The sequence below is a fragment of the Pan troglodytes genome, chromosome 17, assembly GCF_028858775.2.
Source record: "Pan troglodytes isolate AG18354 chromosome 17, NHGRI_mPanTro3-v2.0_pri, whole genome shotgun sequence".
NCBI classification, from domain to species: Eukaryota; Metazoa; Chordata; class Mammalia; order Primates; family Hominidae; genus Pan; species Pan troglodytes.
This window is the reverse complement of record NC_072415.2, coordinates 67,088,828-67,111,883: the sequence shown is the minus strand read 5'-3', so window position 1 is coordinate 67,111,883 and position 23,056 is coordinate 67,088,828. Positions and strand designations below refer to the sequence as shown.

Here is a 23,056-nt window from a genome sequence, read left to right as displayed (position 1 = left end):
TTCACCTCCTCCTTCAGCGTCCATTTCCCTCCATCCATCCTGGTTGTGTCTCAGGACTGGCAGTGAACTGGAGAGACAGAATCCCTGTTCTCAGGGACCCACCATTCCAGATGATGACGGTGCCTTCAATTAAAAAGCACTGTCACATCACAATCACCCATGATTCTATCAGCCTGTTGTTGAGTATATTGTTCTACCAACTTACAGATGAGGGAATAGGACCCAAGAAGCCCAAGGGCTTGGCCATGGTCTGGAAGCTTATAAGGGAAGGACAAATCCTTGAAGGCAGTGCCTTCTGCCCCTGACCCCCCACCCCACAACCCATGCCAACCCACAGAGAATTACTGGGCCTCATCTCTACAAATCAGGGGTTCTCAATGCGGGCACTTCTCCAGGGGACGCTTGGCAATGTCTGGAAACATTTTTGGTTGTTACAACTGGGGGTGCTACTGGCATCTAGTGGGTAGAGGTTGGGGATGCAGCTAAGCCTCCCACAAAATGCACAGCAAAGAGTGATCCACCCCAGATGCCAAACAGTTCTTGTGGCTGAGAATAGAGGCAGGGCGGGGATTTATGTTATTTAACACAGTAGATTGGCTGTTTCATAGAAGTAGTGTGAGATAAATACATTCTTCACTTTACAGAAGAGAAAATTAAGGGTAAAAAGTAATGAATGCTAAAGGTCCCATAACTAGAACCAGGTAGAACTGGGACCTAAACCAGCATCTGTCCTGCTCTAAGTAATCATAGCTTTGCCCCTGAACCTCCTGGTCACCTTGGGGCCAGCAGACTAGGCTCAGTGTGAACAGGAGGAGGCCTGGGTCTGAAACAGCTTGAGAAGCACCTTACCCCAAATCCCCACAGATCTGAGGGCTCCTTACTTGCTGCTGTCCCCAGGGCCCTGCCCAGTGCCTCATTTCCCACTAAGGAAATCCCCCTGAAATTCTTTTCTTGGTTGTTTTTTGTTTGGTTGGTTTTGGTTTTTTGCAGGTGCTGAGGTTCAGGAGTCTGCGCTCAGCTTGTCATTAAATCAGGCTTAAACTGGAAGTCTGGCCAGACTGGGGCGGGTCTACAGTTATCTTGTGTGACAGCCACAGTGGCTCGCCCTGCTTCTGTCCAATCTGGGTAGGTCTCCAGTTATCTTGTGTGACAGCCACAGTGGCTCGCCCTGCTTCTGTCCAATCTGGGTAGGTCTCCAGTTATCTTGTGTGACAGCCACAGTGGCTCACCCTGCTGCCACCACCCTGGCCCCTGCTCTGGGGGTGCTTGGAGCCTCCCACCCACCCCACCAAACTGGGTCCATTAAAGGGCTTTCCAGGCCACACCCAGCTAAGTTTACAACACCCCCTTCCCTGGCAGGCTGGGGCCAGGAGGGGCCCTCCCTTTCCTTGGAGGGATGAGCTGGGACAGAAGGCAGGGGAAGGAGATCAGAGATTCCCTCCATTCAATTCAGAAATAATGGATTCCTACAGAAAAGTCACTTCCAGGGACAATTTGGTGGTACCTGCTGATTGGCATCTCTTTGGAGGATTTATTTATGGGCACACAGTTCTTGAAACCTACTGGAAGGTGGGCCCAGCACCAAGGACCCACTGGGGCAGGGCGTTTCTGGAAGTAGTGCAGCTGGTTCCCACAGGAATGCAGATGCAGAGGAGGCCAACCCAGCTTCTCCCAGTGTAGCAGCCATAAAGTCAGGGGATAGAGAGGAGGGAGGGAGAGAGAGGAAATGCTTTGCAGGGCGTTGCACACTTGCTGGGCTTCTCCCCAAGGCCTGGGGCTCCTCTCCTCACCCTCTTCTGGCCCCTTCCTTTTCTCACCCTCCTCACCCCACCTAGGCTCTAAGTGAGGAAAGAGGTGCCACTCACTCCCAGGACTCACCCCATCCACTCCCCAGAGTGAGCCTTCTCAAAGCCTCAGAAGGAGGAACATTCCAGAAGGGAATTGTTCCTGTGCTTGAGATGGAAAGAGTACGTTAAAGTGGTCCAGTGGGCAGGAGAGATGGTCAGAGGCATGGCCCATCTGCCAGTCAGGGCTGGGGTTTGCAGACATCAGCCTGGCCAAGCTGGGACCTTTGTACCCCAGCCCAGATGCCAGTGAGGTCAGCGAGGCCACGTCTGAAATGTAAAATGCAATCATGGCAATAACTTCCCTGTTTCCACGTCTCACCTTTATGACACATTGTTTGGCTGGGGTTTAAGGAAGCAGAACCACTAGGAGTGATGTAGAATGAGCAGCCCACTGCAGGGATTTGACTGCTGGGGGAGCTGGGCACACAGTCTTGTTTCTTCTGAGTGGGGTCATGTGCCTGAAGTCCCAGGGCCAGCGTTGCAACTGAAAGACAGGAGTGACAGGGGAGAGCAGGGACAATGGGAACCCCCAGTGGACAAGGTGGAACCTGCCTTGGCCTCTCTGTCTCCAGGCTCCAACCTGGCTACCCAGGAGGCCTGCCTGCAGGAGGAGGCACGCTTCTGCCCTGGAACTATGCTGGCTCACACCTGGCCACAGTTTGGAGCAGCTGAAGGAAGGAGTCCTCTGGGAGATGGGAGACTGGGGAAGGTAGGGGGGTGCTTGGGTAACTGAGAGGAGGTGGGGAACATATATTAATAATATATCCATACTAGCCGGGCAGTGGCTCAAGCCTGTAATCCCAGCACTTTGGGAGGCTGAGGCAGGCGGATCGCTTAAGCCCAGGAATTCGAGACCAGCCCAGGCAGCATGAAGAGACACCCACCCCCGTCTCTACAAAACAATACAAAAAATTACCCAGGTGTGGTGGTGCGACCCTATAGTCCCAGCTACTTGGGAAGCTGAGGCAGTAAGATCACCAGAGCCCAGGAGGCAGAGGTTGCATTGAGCCGAGATCATACCACAGCACCTCAGCCTGGGCAACAGAGGAAGACCCTGTCTCAAAATAATAATAATAATAATATTCATCATCATGATCATATACCCATATAAATCTAACTCAAGGGAGGTAGGGAGAGGCAGGGGAGGTAGGGGAGATGGGGGACTTGCAAATAGGTTGGGGAGGAGAAATGATATGGGTGGAGTTGGGGGTCAGGGGCTTCCTGAAGTGCTTTAGCCAGGCATGAGCTACAGGAGCGCCTGCAGGGACCATCCAGGATCCGAGTGGCTGAGCTTCCCATCCGCTTCACCCATCTTGCACAAATTTCACCTGCACAAAGCTGGAAAGGGAATTATAGAAACTGCTATTCAGCTTAGAAGTTGACACATTGCAAAATCACCAGATTTTAAAACTCCATATATGGTTATGGTTTGGTTTTATAGTTCAGGCTCTTGTGTATTTTTATACAGGTGTGTGTGTGTGTGTGTGTGTGTGTGTGTGTGTGTACTCCCCTTGGATTGAACATACCTCTGCTTTTCTCAGCGGAATTCCTTTGAGGAACCCTTGAAATTCTGACAGAAAAATAAGCGCCACAGTAAGAAATCTGCTGGAAAAGAATGTGGGGCGTGTGTGTTTAGTGTGTGTGTGTATTCAGGCCATGTGTGTCTTGGTGTGTGCGCCCTGTCTCCAAACTCATTTCATGCTATGGGTGGGAAGAGAAATGGAAAGGAGAGAGTCAAAGACAACAACAGAAAACGAAGCTGCATATTGCGGCTGTGAGGCCAGTGTCCTTTCCCCAAGAACCAGATGCAGATTTCAATCAATTCAATCAATGGGCAATGTTTGCCGGCCATAAAAATAGCCCAGAGGTTGCTGGTCAGCGGCTCTAAGATGGATGACCAGTGGCCCTGGAGGTCCCAAAGGTCAAAGATGACTATCACCTTAAAATGTAATCTGTGCCGGCCCCCAGCCCTGTGGCTGGCGGGTGGGGCGGCATCTGCAGCCATGCCCCAGGCCAGGCCACTCTCAGCCACAGCCTGGCAGAGGGCCTTCCTGGAGCCACAGCCTGGCAGAGGGCCTTCCTGGATCCTGGGCCGTGGGGTCTGCCTGTCCATCCTCCCGAGCCCTGGCCTGAGGCTGCTGTCCTGCCCGGCAGGGATGCTGCGTTTTCTCCATCCGTCCCTGCTCGCCATGATGTCCCATAGGAGGCTGCAAAAGAGCAGGGCTGCCGTTTGGCTTTCACCAGGCAAACCCTCGCCTCCTGCCGCTCTGCGTGGCTGCGGCAGTTTCTTAGGTATCATCGTCTTTCATTTGTCGTGGTGAGAAGGGATAATGGCAGCCATCCCTCTGTGCCTGGTAAGCGATGATTGAGAGGCCTTGCCGTCCTCGGCTTCCTCCCCTCCTTGACTACAGCTCCCTCATTTCATTTGGCTTTTTCCTCCCTCCTCAGTCGGGAATCACCTGCTGCTTCTTCACCCAGACATTCTTTCCCGGGCCTTCCTGCATCAGCATAGACAGGGAGCCGTGTGGAGTGAATCTCAGAGCCTCGCAGCTCATCTTGAAACCTCTCTCTCCTCTCCCTGTTCACTGTCTGAGGAATGCCACCTTTCTTCTCCCCATTTTTGGTTCAGTGGTCTCGTTACTTTTCCCATCTGCTGTGTTGCATTCGGACAGCGCTTAAGGATGAGGAAGGCCTGATAAGCACTTTGTCGAGTTGCATTGTCTCCTGAAAAGGGCTGCTTCCCTTTCTGTCCACGGTTGCTGACTGGTTGCTGGGGTTGGGCACTCGAGAGCGGGGTCTGCCTACTGGTTATCAACGTCCTTCCACAAATCATGGCTGTGCGGCTATTTAATGGTTGACATGTCACCAGAAGATGCAGTATTTCCCAAAAGTTAGGAAGCAAATAAATTATTACAGTTTAAAAATGAATCTATTTATTGATCTCCTTCTTTTACACTATTAATGCTAATTGTTTTTCATGGTGCATGCATTTGGGATTCATCGAAATGAATTCTTAATGAATTTCCAAACACGAAAATTATAGCAGGGTAACAGATAGCACCAAATCATTCTACCATTTCTCAAAGGCCTTCTGCTCTGAAGGGACCTTGCAATATGAGGAGGAATCGTATGTGTTTGTCTATAAGATTTGAGATAGTGCTGCCAATCGTGTAGATGTGTGGGTGGACACTACAGCTAGCTACATTGTTTGAGCACCTACTGTGTGCCAGGTTCCAGGCTAGATTGTTTACATTGTTTCATTGAATATGCCCAACAGCCCAAGGTCAGTTTTGTCATTTCCACTTTATTATTTCAGAAATGAGACCCAAAGAGGTTCACACATCTATCAAGTGGAGAACCCAAATACAAGCCCAATTTAATCTGGCTCTAAAGCCCATGCTCTTTCCCCTGGGCCAATCTCTGTGCTGGACAGGTATCACACTGGCTGCAGCAGGTTCATGACAGGGGATGTGGTCACTGATTCTGCCCATCTGTCCCATCAGAGTAAACCTTGGGCCCTGCTGTTGAATGAGTCCAAGTCACAGCACATAACTCACACCTCATATTGGTCTGTTCCTTCTTAACCATCACATCAGACAAAAGGCAGCATTGTGCCCTCTTACCTCTCTTGAAGAAGAGGAGACCACTATCTGTCTCCCCTTATTCCTCTGTAGTAATTTTTGAGCTAGACAAGTGGCCAAGCCAAAGACTATACTTCCCAGGGTTTCTTGCAGCTGAGTGTAGCCATGTGACTATCAAGATGTGAGCAGACTTGATGTGTGCCATGAGTTTGGATGTGTGCCTTGAGTTTTGATGTTTTGATGTGTGTCTTGAGTTTTGCCTTTAAAGGAAGGAAAGAGCGATTTCACATCTTCTTGCTGTCTGGAATTTAGATCTGATGGTAGGTGTTGAAGGTGGCTTCTAGAAGCTGGAAAAAGGCAAGGAAAGATAATCCTCCCGAGAGCCTCAGCCAGCCCTGCCGACATTGAGACCTAACCCAGTGAAGATGATTTTGGACTTCCCACCTCCAGAATTGTAAAATAATAAATTTGTGTTGTTCTAAGGCATTAAGTTGGAGAAACTTATTATGGCTGCAATAGGAAATATAACGGGGGAATCCAGATAAAAGGAGAATCCAGTCCATGAAGGAAAGGGCATGCCAGGGTGAAGCAATAATGCTGTTCTGCATGCTCCCAAATCCCATCAGTGATCTTCTCCCCAGCCTTCAAGGTCCAGCAGCAGCCTCCTCTCAGAAGCCTTCCTGGACCACACCAAGCAACTGGCTTCCATGCTGATCTCATCAGAGAAACTACATACTGGTATAGAAAGATAGGGCCTCTTGGGGAGGAAGTGAATGTAGCCCCAGCCCTGCTAATCCAGAGCCTAGCACAAGCTGCCCTTCCTTGTGGAACACCTGGCACCATAGTTACCATCTGTGCAGACCATGGTGCCTTGGAGTTTCAGCCATTCAGAAGAACAAAGTAGGCCCAAAGGAGGAAAGAAGGAGGTACACAGGCAGTATTCCTTCTAGCCAGGCCAGTGTGTGTTGGCCTGAAGGCCCAACAGGCAAGATCTATCTCTCCAAAGGGGAAGGGACCATCCTAGAATTGCCAATATGGCACCTGTCTGCTCCCTTCCCACCTCCCCTCACCAGGTTGTGAAAACTTGACCTCACAATCCTTCCCCTGTTAAGAGAACTTCACCTCACAATCGTTCTCACATAGAGTTCCAGAAGGCCACCACCAAGTGGTTGGAACTTGCCATCCCTGCCCCAGACCTTAAAAGTAAGAAAAGCAATAATTAAAACGGCTTCACCATTTGCATAACAACCACCACTATGATTATTACTGGCAAGAATCATCAATGGCTGCCAAAATTACTGCAAAAATGTATGATGGGGAACAGTGTCTCTGCGTAATCTCAAAGCATTTCCTCATAAGACACATATTAATTATAAAGGAAAAAAATCATAGTTTACATATTTTATAGTTGAGCAAACTGACAGATACTACCTTAATCATGTGATAAAAGTGGACATTGCCAGGAATGACCATCATGTTCCTCTTGATACACTGCACTGAGAAGGACACAATGTCACTGCTGTGGTCTCCTGGCAAAAAAAAAAAAGCACAATCTGAATCTAATCATGAAGAAACATCAGGCAATCCTGAATTGGGACTGTCTGCAAAATAACTAACCTGTACTCTTCAAAAGTGTCAAGGTCATGAAAGACAAAGGAAGACTGAGGACCTGTCAGAGATGAGAAGAGTCTCAATTGGTATCAGAATCAAAGAAACTTTGGGGTCTTGGATTGGATCCTGGACCAGAAAACGAACATTTGCTGGCACATTTGGTAACATTTAAGGTCTGTAGCTTAGTTTAACAGTATTGGTCAATGTTAATTCACCAGTTTTGATTCTTGAACTATGATTATGTCACATGTTACCGTTTGGGATGCTGAGTAAGGGCACAGGAACTCTTTCTTCAACTTGTTTGTAAGTCTGAAATTATTTCAAAGTAAAGAGTTTATTTAAAAACTTTCTCAATTATCTGAACACTTTCATATTACTGATTTGATTTTATCCTAATTACAACGTCTCAAGAGGGTGGCATTATCTATATTTACTGAGAAAATGGGAGATTAAGTAAGGAAAGTGATTTGTCCAGGTCACCAGCAGGGAAGTAGCATGCAGACCTGAGACTTGAATCTGAATTTCCTATTTCCAAATCGTAGTTGCCTTTCCAACTAGAATGAACTGGCTATGCTACATGTCTTCATAAAAGAAGAAGATGACTTTTTGAGAGACTTGGGTCTAACCAGGACATAGTCAACAGTCCCGCTCTGGGGGCATTCTGATTCCATCTGCCTTCCCTCCACCCATGACCCCACAGGTGCATGCACAGCATCATCCATGATCAGAGATAGGCTGACCCCCTTGCCAGTCCTTGCATTCACCAGCAATTCCACCCTTCTCGAGGCTAAAACAGGGCCTCTTTTCACCACAAATAGGGTTTTCAATGCACTGGGGAGTAGAAAGGATGCTTGCAGGGTTCTTAGCCAGGAGTTCAGTTCAGCAGGAACTTTGAATCTATTTAATTCTGGTTACAAATGAGTTGACTTCAGCTCCCAATCTATAAAAGAATTGTTGAGAAACAGAGTGTTGAACTTGGAGGGAGCACATTTGGGTTCTGAGCTCTGATTGTCAGGGATTTTAATCCCAGTTTTCCCAGGATTGGCTAGGTTTATGCCTGTTGTCCTGGGGTAATTATTAATTGTTCCATCTTTCGCCCTCAAAAGTGTCCCAGTTAGGACAAGAAACTATCTGGTCACCACATACAGTGATTACCTGGTTGAACCTCTGATTTTCAAGGAAAGAACAGAAGGCCCAGAGAGGTGGAGTAACCTGCCCAAGGCCACACAGTCCTTCAGTAACAGTGTCTCCATTGGCTGCAGTACTATTGCCAGGGATGACCAGTTTTAACTATTTTGGTTGGGACTTTGGTTTCAGTACCTTCTACCCCAGTTCTCAGTTTCATCCTTGGTTGCTTTCTCTGGGGCTGGGTCTCGCTCCCTGCAATGGAAGCAGTTGCCCTCCCTTCGTCATCTCCCTCTGGGGAAGCTGTAGTAGTCTCCTAATTGGTCTCCTCATGCCTTCTCTTACTCCTCTCCAATCTCGCACATCAGCCAATGGTTTCTTTGAAACACAAATCTCATAGTGTTCTCTTCCTGTTAATGCCCCATCCCACACCAACCCTGTGTGACCTGACTCCTCTTGCAAACCACTCCCTACCCCCACATCTTCCTTTCCCCCTTTTGCTTATAACTACTGCTCTTTATCTGTCTCACCCACGGGAATGTAAGCTCCACAAGGGCAGAAACCAGGTCTCTTCTGATTCAAAGTTACATCACTGGTGCCTCTTAAATGCTCAGCACCATGGATGATCAATGAAGATGAGATGTCCTTTGCAGGGACAGGGATGACTTGTAGTCCTGACATTCTGATTCTATGGAGTTGATCAGAAAACCACTTAAGGCACCCAGGCCCTAGTGGTACAGCGTTTTCCCTGGATCTGATTCCTTTTTCCTATGATGCAAAGAAACATATAACTAGAAGAATAACCTTACAGAATATCATCTATGTAAAATGAAACATCCCGAATCCCATATCTCCATACACTAGCCTCATCTGGAAGCTGCTGTGGTTCTTGTCATGCCCTTTTCATCTCAACCTACCATGTTTCTGGAACATGAACATGAACATGGACAGAAATCATCCTATCAATCCCCCTCAAACAAAAACCAAACAGATGATAAAGCCATACTGGCCTTCTGACATCAGCCTTTCCAACCCCTCCATCACACAGATGGGAAAACAGATGCCCCAGAGAGATTGGCTTTAGGATCTGGGCTTGGGCCAATCTTTTGATGGGGAGCAGCATACCTTAGTGCACCCCTGTGCAAGAGGCCTGGGCTTCCACCTTGGGACACAGTGAATGGTGGTGCCCAGAGCCAGTCCCAGCCTGGTGCCTAATGAAACTATCAACAGCACCTATGAGGTTCCACATGGACTCCTGTGAAGTGTTTCTTAAACTGTAAGTGCACACGAATCATCCAGGAAGCTTGCCAAAATGCAGTTGTGACCCAGGAGGTCTGGGTGTGACCTAAGGTTTTACATTTCTAAATAGCTCCCAGGGGATATGGATGCGGCTGGTGCCCAGACCACACTTTGCTTTTTAGTTTTAGTTTTTGTTTTTGTTTTAATTATACCTTAAGTTCTGGGATACATGTGCAGAACGTGCAGGCTTGTTACATAGGTATAGGTATACCTGTGCCATGGTGGTTTGCTGCACCCATCAGCCCGTCATCTACATTAAGTATTTCTCCTAATGCTATCCCTCCCCTTGCCCTCCACCCCCGACAGGCCCTGGGGTGTGATGTTCCCCTCCCTGTGTCCGTGTGTTCTCATTGTTCAACTCCCACTTATGAGTGAGAACATGTGGTGTTTGTTTTTCTGTTCCTGTGTTAGTTTGCTGAGAATGATGGTTTCCAACTTCATCCCTGTTCCTGCAAAGCACATGAACTCATCCTTTTTTATGTCTGCATAGTATTCCATGGTGTATATGTGCCACATTTTCTTTATCCAGTCTATCATTGCTGGATATTTGGGTTGGTTCCAAGTCTTTGCTATTGTGAACCATGCTGCAATAAACATACGTGTGCATGTGTCTTTATGGTAGAATGATTTATAATCCTTTGGGTATATACCCAGTAATGGGATTGCTGGGTCAAATGGTATTTCTGGTTCTAGATCTTTGAGGAATCACCACACTGCCTTCCACAATGGTTGAACTAGTTTACAGTCCCACCAACAGTGTAAAAGTGTTCCTATTTCTCCACATCCTCTCCAGCATCTGTTGTTTCGTGACTTTTTAATGATCGCCATTCTAACTGGCATGAGATGGTATCTCATTGTGGTTTTGATTTTCATTTCTCTAAGTGATCATGAACTTTTTTTCATGTGTTTGTTGGCCACAGAAATGTCTTTTTTTGAGAAGTGCCAGACCACACTTTGAATGGTATGGCTGTAGCTCAGGAGCCAGTCACCAGTGTGGACTGAAAGTTTGTGTCCCCTCAAAATACATACATTAAAACCTAATCACCAAAGCAACAGTATTGGGAGACGGGAACTTTGGGAGTTGATTAGGCCATGAGGGCAGAGCCCTAGTAAATGAGATTAGTGCCCTCATAAAAGAGGCCCCAGAGAGCTCCCTCACCCCTTCCACCATGTGAGGCCACAGCAGGAAGATGCATTCTGTGACCAGGAACTGGGCCCTCACCAGACACTGAACCTGCCCGTGCCTTGATCTTGGACTCCCCAGCTTCCAGAACTGTAAGGAATAAAGTTCTGTTGTTTATAAGCCACCCAGCTTATGGCAGTTTGCTATAGCAGCCAAAATGGACTAAGACAGCCACCTTGTCTGCTGAAGGGCCAGATAGTAAATATTTTAGGCTTTGTGGGCTGAGAGGCAAAATTGAGAATATTGCACAGAGAGAAAACAAATTTCCACACATTTTTTCTTGATGAAATTCAAAATATAATAATTGAATACATTTTTTTTTTTTGGTAATTTTAGGAGTTCAGTAAGGGGAAAATCACCCTAAGCAGGTTTTCAACATGAGGAATGTAGACTCTACCCTTTTCTACCCAGACTCTTCTTTGTTATCTAATACCATATTTTACAAACAGCAAGAAATATAAGCCCCAGGAAGTGAACCAACAAGAATTGTTTCCAGTGCGTTTCTGAGCCGGCAATGAAGCTTAGCCTTTGTCTTCAAGAAATAGATCCAATGTGACAGACACTGCAGCTTTGTATTTTTTGACTAAGTTATTAACCAATACATTTGAAGTAATTCAGCCTTCTACTCACCCTGTGGCTTGTCATGTGGGATGGTGTTCCGAGGGTTAACGTAAATACAGTTCGTAGAGGTGCGTCTCACTCCTGGAGCTGGTGTTCCTGACTGAGGGACTGCAAGTCTGAATAGTGTAAATGGAATCTGACTTCCCCACGGCAGCAATGCTATAATGTGGGATTATGTGAATGGGAATTTGCTGTGGAAGGATCCTACCTGCGAAGGGAACAGTAGCAGTGAAGGAATCAAGGTGTGAACATGGATGATATTTTCCAAGAATGTGAGTATTCTGGACTGGCAAATGCCGTTGGTCCCCCATCTCTCGCACTGGGGAACCCTGGGCCTCTGCCTCCTTCCTGACATTTCACTCACCAACTCCTCTAACTCCTGCCTCTTACATGTCCCTTGGCCCTTCCTTTTGGTGTCCATCACACCTGCGATAGTTTGAGTTCTCAGAATCTCTAGATGTGCAGCCATCCCTGGCCTCCCTGTCACAACGATCTCCATTTTCTAAACTGTGATGCATCCTGCCACTAGGTTTAGCCAAGATATGGGATCATTGTTGCCCTGAAAATCATTGAGAACTCCCCAGACCTCTCAGGAAACAGCCTAGCTCTGTGTCACTGGCTACAAAGATCTTCATGCTGGCTTCAGCTCATGAGTTTGAATCACTTCCTGCCATGTCACTGTACACTGTATAGTCTGTTTTCAAGGGTTGGCTGCAAGGGGCTCAGCCAGTGGGGAAGATGATTATATCATATGACAGGAGAAAGAGGCGGGTGTCTGCAGGGCTGGCTCCTCTAGAAGCCCAGTGGTGTCACTGAGGATTTACCCCAGTAAGTTGGCTTGAGCCAAGGTGGGTTCCAACATAGGCCCAAAATGGCTTGTGGGTTCCCAGGTATCACAGATTCACACAGCTATGTCCACAGATAGAAACTTCTACTTGAATGTCTCTTTTTACTGGGGAGGAAAACCTTTCCCAAGAGCATCACCCTCCCACCTCATGGGCCAGAATGGCATTGAAAGCCTTACTTATACCACTAGGCATTGCATGAGCATGCTGGCTTGAATTAATCAAGCTTCCATTTCCAAGGCTGATAAACTCCAGCCTGAGCACATGGTCATTGGTGCAAAGAACAGAGCCAAGCCCAGGCTTAGAAGCATGGAATAAAGGGGAACATGGCTCTGGGTACGGGACTGGCTACATCTGCTGCTCCCTGAAAACATCACCTGCCTTCACAGTTCCATGCCTTCAGTCACGTCTCCCCTTTGTCTGAATGTTCTTCCACCCTGGGAAACTCCTATTCATCTTTCAAGATTCAGCCATAATGCCACCACCCCTGCAGTGTGACTGTGTTGGGAAACTCCAAGTGGCAGAGAGCTGCAGGAAGCCTCTAGGCTCCAGCCAACAGCCTGCAAGGGCCTCCAGTGACAGCCAGCGAGAAAGTGAGGCCCCCAGTCCTACAAGCAGAAGAAATTGAATTCTGCCAACAATGACATGAACTTTGAAGCAAATTCTCTCCCTCACAAGCCTCAGATGGGACCACAGACCCAGCCAGCACCTTGATTGCAGCCTGTGAGAGATCTTGAGGCCAAGGCTCCTGGCTAAGCCTAGCCTGGATGCCTGGTTCCGAGAAACTGTAATGCCATAAATATGTGTGTGTGTGCACGCACGTGTGTGCAAGCATGTGTGTGTGTACGCGTGTGTGTGTGTGTGTTTTGAGACAGAGTCTCACTCTATCGCCTAGGCTGGAGTGCAGTGGTGCCATCTTCGTTCACTGCAACCTCCGCCTCCCAGGTTCAAGTGATTCTCCTGCCTCAACCTCCCAAGTAGGTAGGATTATGGGTGTGTACCACCACACTCAGCTAATTTTTGTATTTTTAGTAGAGATGGGGTTTCACCATATTGGCCAGGCTAGTCTTGAACTCCTGACCTCAAGTGATCTGCCCGCCTCAGCCTCTCAAGGTGCTGGGATTACAAGCATGAGCCACTGCACCCGGGCAAATGTGTTTTAAGAAGTTTGTGCTAATATTGTTACTGTGTAGATAATTAACAAACCCCGTTTCCCCCAACCCACTCCAACCCATTCTCCACATTGCAGTTGAGTGGTGTTTTCTAGCTAAATTAAATCACACCTTTCAACTCACAATTTTTGGATGGTTTTTGAGTCCCCTAAGAGTGCCCTTGACCATTGTCTACGGGATTCAATACTGTCCAGATGCCTCACTTGTGGCCACACCTGGCTCATTACCTGCTGTCACTCTCCCTTCTGCCTCAGGGACCTCACACATGCTATTTTCTTCTCTAGAAGCTCTTCCCACTTCCAACTGCTCCACCGACATCCAGCTCCTTATCTTCCTTCAGAGACCCTGGGTTGACCTTGCCCACTCCTTCCCTGGGCTATTGGGTCTCAGCTGCTCCTTGTTTCCGTCATTGCTCATGTTACAATTTGTGGCTGGCTTAGGCCCCACCCCAGCCCACTAGACTGTGAGCCCATAAGGGCAGGTGTCACAACTGTTGCCTTCCCCACTACAATCCCAGCACCTAGTTCTCTGCCTGATGCATGGTAGATGTTCACTAGATATTTACCAGATGAATGAATGGGCTTAATTCTCATCGGAATCTACCAGAATGTATATGTTCCAGTGAATGTTCATCTTAATGTCTCCTGACTCTACAGTCAGAGGAGACATTCCCAAGGCTGATGCTGGTTTCTTTTCTCTGTCCCTTCCTCCTTTGTGCTCCCGTTGTATGCTTCAGGCTTGAACCACATGTCCTGAGGAGGAAGGCTGTGGACTAGAGCTGGAAGAGAAAAAAAAGGAATGAAATCAGGGCTGGATGGAGCTCAGGTGGCTGGGATCCAGGGAGGGACGGCTGAAGAAGGAAGCACTGAAGGAAGCAGACAGAGGCCTGGGATGCCAGGGAGGCGACCCAGAACCCAGTGCCTGTGTGCACAGTGCGTGTATCTGGCTATGCACAACCGTTGAGCTTTGCTCCAAGTTAAACCATCAGAAGGAGGGGCTGAGGGCGTGTGTACACTATGGATAATGGGCCTCACAACATCCAGCGCATTAGCTAGATAGCCTTTGAGATGCATAAAGGATGTGAGTGCCTGCACTGTATTAATTTCACCATTGCTAGAAATGCCTGGAAAATAATAGGCATTCAATAAGTCACTGTGGAATAAATAAATGAAGATTGAATTTTGAGGTCCTTGGTTTTTTATTGAGGTCAATATGAGAATAAAGCATGTCTCTTTCACTACTATAAAGCTGGCCTTGACGATAGCATCCATTGATGGAGAGGAAAGAGCACTTTGGATTTTAATCCCAACTCTACCACTTTACTAGCTGTGTGACCTTAGGCCAGTTACTTAACCTGTCAGTGTATCAGTTTTCTAACCTATACAATGTGGGCTAATTCAGAATTATTGAGAGACTTAAGTGAAATTACATATGTCAAATGCCTCACATGGGCTCCAAGCACATATGGATCCTCAATCCCTTGACTTTTTAGAAAAGAGACCTGAGATGTGTGTCACAGCCTGGAGCCTGCTGCAGGGCCAAAGCTGAGGCTAATGGATGTGAGTATGGTGGCATATTATGGTTTGCTCTAGTAGGTTCTGATATATTCCAATATTTCCCAGAACGAGATCATCAGGGATGGGGAGCCAAGACTATGTAAACCCAATATGTGACAATAGAGATTGGAACAGCCCCTGTCCTGTCAGGGGATGCTCTTTGCTGATTCTGGCCAAGTGGAGAGAGTACGTCTTGTAATACTTCTCTGTTCAAGTCACCTGGGAGGCAAACCATTTTTTCAATCTTAAGTTTCGGAAGTCTGTTTTATATGTATCAGTGACTCTCAAGTTATTAAAGATTGCCTCTCTGGAGAAGAATATCTAGAGGAAGAGGAGGTGTCTGCAAAAGCAAACGGGAGAAGTCAGAAAGTTGTGGTCCCATGAAGGCAAGGAGAGGGGGCAGTGCCAGGGACTGGCCAGCAGCACTAAATGCTACTGCGTAATCAATGAAAACCAGGGCCAATTGCTGTCAATCAACTTCCACTTTCCCAAAGAAAGTATCCATTGTCTGCAAGAAAACAAACAAACAAACAAACAAACAAAAAACTGGTTGCTGAGTTGTAAAATCACTCATTTGTGAATAGTCCTACTATTCACAAATGAGAATCAACATAGTTGCAGTACTTGTAAAATTTGGCACAATGGCCATACATCCAAAGGGAAAACACAGGGGCTTACATGAACCAAAAACCTCTTCTATTCTCCCCACACTTCCTCCTGCTTCTAAAGACTGTGGCCGGATAGTCCCTGGCGATTCCCTCCTCATCTCCTGTTCCACGAGGGCCACTGGAAAAACAGAGGAAACTGGGCCTTGGCAACAGAGTCTGGGACTCAAAAATATTAGATTTCCCTTTTATTTTTGGTGCAATCTTGGTCATTTGTCTATGTGACCTGCAGTTATTTTCATTTCTAAAAGGGAGCTAATTCTTGGCTTTCAGAATGAAGAATTAAGAAAAATAATGAATGCACCTACTATGGTACCTGGTGCACAATAAGTCCTCAGAAATATTAGTTCCCTTCCAGCTTTCCTCTTTACTTTTTAAAACTGAGCGTTTGGATTTGGTTGAAGAAAGAAAAAAAAAAAAACAGGAAAAGAGTTCATGGTAAAGCTTATTTTCCTGTAACACGGAAGCAGGAAATGAAGACCTGAAAAATCTCATAATTATAACTTAAGAAGACAAGAAGAGTTAGGATAGTGGCATTCACTGAATGTTTACAATGATCTAAGTGCGCTGCATATATTAACTCTTTTCTCTTTTCATTCTTACAAGAAGACTATGAGGCAGGCATGATCATCATTCCCATTTTCCAGGCAAGGACACCAGGGACATGGAGATGTGAGTGGTATACAAAGGGAGTTATCTGGCTAATAAGTGGCAGAGCCATACTGGAACCTAGGTGGGTTCATCTGGGAAGGAGACTCTGAGACAGATTTGCTGAAAGCGGGTGTATTAGGAAGTGTTCCTGGGATCAACATCTGTGTGAAGGAAGCAATACATAGGCAGGGGGGAGCTGGACTGTGATGTGGTTGCAACAGAGTTCTCTGCCAAATGCGCTGGGAGCTATGAAGCTGGAATGGCCCTTCAGAGATGTTCCAAACTGAAGCAAAGAGGGTTGAGTCCTTTTATCCCCATGATGGGTTATTGGGTGTAGCTCTCATTAGGGAGGAGGATGTGGCCTTGAGGAGAGTGGCTCTCTTTAGCCTCAAGCAATTCCTGTAGCAGGTCTCAGTTGGGAAATGTCAGCTGCCAACAACCCAGTACCTGGGGGAGTGAATGCATACCACAGTGTCCCCTGCCTTCACCCTTTGCCCCGCTCAGATCCACTTGCTTTGAAAAAAGCCTGGGAACAGCCATTCCAGGATTCTGGGGGAAACATAACAGAAATATTAGTGGAACAAACTACAACCCCTGCTGTCGCAGCTGCTCCCAAAGCCACCAGTGATATCTATTGCTTCCCTTCTCTACTACTCATTCTAAACTCTCCTCCCCCTTGGCAAGAATCTCTGCTACTTTCCATTGCTTACTACTGGGCAAACCCAGAGTCTCATCCACAAGGGGTCTGAGCTCCTGCTAACCATGCCATTTGGGTTTACAAACCAGGCAAGGGATTTTGACTTCTTACTGGAATGGCTGCTTTCAGCCTCCTGTGATCCATTTTCGATTTCTTTTGCTTGTATAGATGAACAATACCCTTGTTGGCTGCCCTCCCATCTTGCACTTAGGGATGACATGTTTTATTAGATCCAAAGATCTCTGCAGGTCTGGTCTCTCTGGCCGCCACTCCAAACTTGCTACTAATTATGATGATTGCACCCACCAGGTCTGTATTATTTCAGGACCTTGTCATCCTCCTTGATACCTGGGGCCCAGTTCTGTCATGACATCTTCTACCCTCAGTCCTGGCCTGCAGGGATGTGGGTGCCCTTCTAGCACCTTCCTTCAATTCATTGCTGGAATGAATGTCCCCAGCCTCTCTCGCAGAGCAGAGGCATCCAGTGGATTTGGGGGTACCTAGCATACCTGCTCCAGCAGTCTCCTCACTCTGAGCTTTCCTGTTCTTGCCTCCACCCTCTGTCACATCAGTTCTGACATTTCTTCTTAGTGTCAGCCACCATTTTCTCCAAGCCAAGCAGCTTATAACATCAGGGCAGCACTTTTTCCCTGGGTCCTTGCGGGTTGTTCAATCTCTTATCGATAAACTCTCCCTTGACCCACTTTATAGTCCGTTTCCCCTTGACCCAGCACCTGCTAAATCCAGTCCCATCTCATTGGCTATGTTGGGTACATGTTGGTGAGGACCTACAGCTCCTATGGGAGATGGTTCTTTCCTTGTCCTAGCGGGTCCAGCACTTTGGCAGCCAGGTTGTACCATGACTTAACCCAAGTCACTCCAGTGGGGGGCATGTGTAGTTTTGCATGGGAGAAGCCTCTGCATTATCTTCAAGCAAAGAAGGAGGAGCGCTGGCTTTGAACAGGGAGGAGCTGGCCATGTAGGCAGGCCCGAGGAGGGTTCACTGGAATCGGGGGTTCAAGATTGTTCAAGTGCATCAACCCAGAGAACCCCGTTCACCTCTGTCAGGGCTCTGACCCTGGGGCAGAAGATTTTCAGAGGCGAGTTCAGCCTCTGCAGCTGTGCTTCTCCATGGGCTGAGCCTGCTCATGTTTGGCTGTAGGAGATGAAGCTCTCCTTAGATGTTAAGGAGTCTCAGAGAGACTTTCTCTCTCTCAGAGAAAGCCAGAGGCTTTCACATTTAGCCTCTACTGGGTGATTAATCACCCTTCAGCTTTTCATTGTCTTTTTTCCAGAGCACTCCGCAACAGTCATCCAAGTCCATCGTCTTTATAATTTTTCCTTTCCCTTACTTTTCAATTCCTGCCACGTGGTACCCTCCAGCACATCGCCCTCCATCAGCACGCCATACAAGCATCACCAAGGAAAGTTTTAACAATTGTGCAGCCAAGCGTGCCAGAGGCTGTCCATGAGGGCCCACCACCAGTGATGGGTCCTTCTTGCCATGGTTCAATGGGTGGCTCAGCTCCCAAACTCCATTTTTGAATCTGTTTTCTTGGGACACTCCTGGTGGGTTCTTTGGGATGCAGACTATGTGTGAGAGAGGTCTGCACATAGGAAGTTTATGGAGCAGTGTTCTCGGGATCAGCATCTGTAGGGAAATGCCCAGGTCTGGGCAGACAGAGAGGTTGAGCTGGGATGCAGTTCAGTGAAGCCTTCAGTCAATGCTCAAGGGAGTTCTGGAGCTGGGATGGCCTTTCCAAGTGGTTTTGAAATGGAGCTTGGGGCTGGGTCTTTTATTTTTATTTATTTATTTATTTTTTGAGGCAGAGACTCACCATCCTTAGCACCTTCCTTACGACTTGCTGAATCTCTGTCACCCAGAGTCTCACTCTCTTGCCTGGGCTGGAGTGCAGTGGCACGACCTCGGCTTGTTGCAACCTCCACCTCCTGGGTTCAAGTGATTCTCCTGCCTCAGCCTCCTGAGTAGCTGGGATTACAGGTGCCCACCAACACGCCCATCTAATTTTTGTATTTCTAGTACAGATGGGGTTTCACCACATTGTCCAGGCTGGTCTTGAACTCCTGACCTCAAGTGATCCTCCCCGCCTCGCCCTCGCAAAATGCTGGGATTACAGGCGTAAGCCACCACACCTCAGCCGGGGCTGGGTCTTTAAACCTCTTTCCTGACCCATCATGGGATGTGTTTGCTCCCCAGGAAAGGAAGCATGACCTTGGGTGAGACAGTTCTCTTTGGCTGGGAAGCAATCTTTACGGAAGGACTCAGCACACAGCTGTTAGAATGCTTCGGTTCTGCAGTGGGATTTGGGTGGGGGTGGGGGGACCTGGGCAGTGCACTGTGTCAGGCATTCAACTCACTGTGCCAGTCACACAGTAGAATCCAGGAGTAGGAGAACACACAACTTATTTTTAAAACAATAAAAGCTTTTCTTAAATAAAGAAAATGAAACACGGAAAACACTAAAGCCGGAAAAATCTTTTATTAGGGTTTTTGACTTATGGATTTCGCGTGTCCTTTGACACAGCAGTCTGGTTTTCTGTTATTGCAATAATGGCTGCAAAGTGAAGAACTTTCTTGATTGTTGGCAGCATCTACCAATGTCCTTCAGGTTGTAGGTCTGAAGTAGTTTATACTCATTCCGATCACACAAAACTTTGACTTCTATAAATTCCTACATTATAACATCCCCAGTATCCTCCTAATTAATTCCTATTTATTTTTTAAGGCCTAGCCCAAATGTTTCCTCTCTGGGAAACCTAACAATACCACCTCATCAGAATCGATCACTTCCTGTGTTCTCATTGCTCTTTACCTGCCCCGGGTCTCAGCACTTATTCCATAGTGTTATGGTTCTTGGTGAGATTGTGAGCTCATCAGCAAGAGGAAAATAAAATAAAGAACATACGCTTGGCATATTCTAAGGTTCAATAAAAGCTTGCTGGTTGAATACAAATAATGTTTCATTGCCGTATCTTTATTCACACATTTTCACTAAAACTTGAAGTGCCGCTGGGTGGGTCAAGTTTTAGAGCATCATTTCCCAACCTTTTTTGCACGAGGGACCAGTTTCATGCAAAAAAGGCTGGTGGTTGGGGATGTTTTCGGGATGATTCAAATGCATTATATTTATTGTGCACGTTATTTCTATTATTACACTGTATATATATATATAAATATATAATAATTATACAACTCACCATAATGTAGAATCAGTGAGAGCCCTGAGCTTGTTTTCCTGCAACTAAACTGTCCTGTCTGGGGGTGATGGGTTACATTGACAGATCATCAGGTACTAGATTCTCACAAAGAGAGTGCAACCTAGATCCCTCACATGCTCAGTTCACAATAGGATTCACGCTCTTATGAGAATCTAATGCCGCAGCTGATATGACAGGAGGCTGAGCTCAGGCAGTAATGCAAGTGATGGGGACCTCTGTAAATACAGATGAAACTTTGCTGGCTCACCACCACTCACCTCCTGCTGTGCAGCCTGGTTCCTCACAGGCCACAGACTGATATCAGGGGTTGAGGGCCGCTGTTTTAGAGAATACATTTCAAATTTGGGAAGACTAAAGCACTAAGTCATTTTGACGCTAAGTCAGAACAAGAAGATATTGGCAACAGAACCTACATATTCAGTTTCCTTTGCTTTGGTGATTCCATGAAATCCACTCTACAATACTTTTGTCCAGAGTCTTATTCAATCTCGATAGATGCGTATTTGGAAGAAACTCATTAAGAAACTCAAAGTCACCCCTGATGCTAACGTGAGTCCTAAATCTAATGCGGTGATCTTCCTTTTTGAGGAATCAGTGATAACTTCAGCCACAACCAACCAGTTTCCTCCATTGGCATGTATTTAGGCATTTCTTCGTGTCTACAAATTTTGGTGAGAAGCAGGGTGGTAACACATAGCAATATGGCAAAGCAGCTGGGGAATACAAACAGAACCACAGGAGCCCTCCTTTGGATAGGATGTTCAGATCTACTTGTGGAGTCCACATAGAGATGAAAACATAAAACAAAAATCCAAGTTTTCCAAAGAACACAGGTCATCTTGTTTATCCATGCTCAATTAGGACTCCTGTCTCCCAAAAATATTAGCTTACATCTATTGAGTGCTTCCTGTGTGCCACTCTTCTGAGCATTTGACAGGTGCAATACAATGGATTTCACAAATGCAGCACATATTTACTTCATACCCCTACAATTCAAGCAGTGCTAGACTCCTGGCCTTCTCTGGGAAATCTCAGAATATTGAGGAGGTTTGGCTGGCTGCGTTCTCTTTTTGAAACAAAACAAAATAAAAATTTCCAGCCTGATCTATCACCTCAGAATAGAACGGGATTTATTAATGAGTAAGCAGGTATATAAATAGAAGCTATATTTTCACTGTATTTTTAATACTCTTTAATTAGCACATGTTTACAGCAGGCCTGATGATGTACTTTAGATACTTAAGACTCCTTTGTCCTTCTGAGCTTGTCTGGAAGGTATGGGCACCACTGGCTTCTTAGTTTTCTTATCAGTAGGAAAGCAAAGAATCTATATCCACTTGATGGAGGTATTTGTCTACAGAATGAATGGCTCTAATCTTGCTGGTAAGAATGAATTGTTTACCATCTTCCTAGAGATGCATAAACCTCTCACTCAGAGAGACATTAATTAGAATATCTTCATAAGTAATTTGCTTAAAGGGACTTGGGAAACTAGAAAAAAAATTAAGTTCTAGGTACAAGAACTCTTTTCTCATGCAAAGGATTGAACTGAATGTGAAGGAGGATCCAGGATTTACAATGCCATTATGGCAGAATCAACATGAATTGCAAAACCAAATTCTGAGATGTTAGCACAAAACAATGTAACCACTCAAAAAAACAAAACAAAACAAAACAATTTGTAGCCAAAAGGTGTACAGAAGCAGGAAGTCTGAATGCTTTTTGAGCATTCAATATTCATCGTTCTGCTGCTACAAAAATGTAAGTTTTGATTAAAGAGGGATGATCACCTCAATGGTCACACAATTGTGAGCTTAGTTCATTAAAAGGACAATTACAAGCACAAAACTCTCTGTAGTCCTTTTTTTTTTTTAAACAGCAAAAAGAACTGAACATCTAATTTTTGAAATTCTTCTGGCTTTTCTTTTTGACCTTTGGTATTTGTATGTATTGACGATCTCTAAACCATTGCACAAAAACACCTTGAAGTGTCAGGCTTTAAAAATGAGTCTTCTTTTCTCTTTCTCCTGTGCAGCTTGGATTATCTTGGCCTTGTCAAAATACATTCTCTAGTTAGAGGGTGGAAATATTTCCCTCCTGGCTCCAAAGTATTGATTTTCTTCAACACTGGGCTCTGTCAGTCAGCCGAAGGGGTGAAAGGTGAAAGTTCACCCAGCACTGCTTGGCTTTACCTTCCTATTAACGTCACGCCCTTTCCACATTTGATCAGTTTATGTGATCGCTGATCGTATAGAACTGTTACTGCCCCTATTTTCCCTATAAGAATACATTTAAGTCACGAGATGTTAAAACATTTCCTGGGGCCCACAGTGGGCATTTAATAGGGCCCAAGATGCCTCGAGGAGACCACTCCTGGAATGTTCACCGAATGCTTATAGAAAATTATACTGTTACACGATGATTGACTCAAATCAAGCTTTTGTGTTCTTATCTGAAATAATTAAGAGACAAGAAGTACATTCACTACTTACACATAACCCTCTATGAGCAGTAAGGACCTATTTTATTATTCTTGATTTTTCTGAAAACCAATTATACGCTTTACCTGAGGGATTCAAATTCGACTCCAAACTGAGTGTGAAATGCAATGAACTTAATGATCTCAGCCTAGCTCCCGAGAGGCAGCCAACCCATGCCATCCAATCTGACAAGATATGATTTGGTGCCATTACCAGTCTATTTGGGAGCATGTAGAGTAGAGATAAAGCAACAGGCATGCAACGCCCTTGCCCAAACCACAGACAGTGCCAGTGAGTTTCTGGAGGGAGAGCTTACCTCTGCACTTCTGCTCTACTGTCCTCTGGGAATAAGTTGCCTTTCCCAAGCCAGCTCTCCAGGGAAATGAATGATTAGAGGCAGCAGGGCTAGCGGAGCATACGGATTTCAACTGAGGATGTTTAAGATGAGTGAACACTGGAAAAGGTAATATTGTGAGAAAAACA

General features: G+C 46.2%; 1 long non-coding RNA gene across 1 annotated transcript; it reads right to left on the bottom strand.

Annotated features, from left to right (window-relative positions):
• Positions 1–4,620: 4,620 nt before the first annotated feature.
• On the bottom strand, positions 4,621–23,027 carry LOC134808616 (uncharacterized). Its single transcript, XR_010151951.1, has 4 exons — positions 22,890–23,027; positions 13,850–14,062; positions 11,277–11,475; positions 4,621–6,957 (listed from the first exon to the last, which is right to left on the bottom strand). It is a non-coding gene; the product is annotated as an uncharacterized LOC134808616 (long non-coding RNA).
• Between the last annotated feature and the right edge of the window lie 29 nt (positions 23,028–23,056).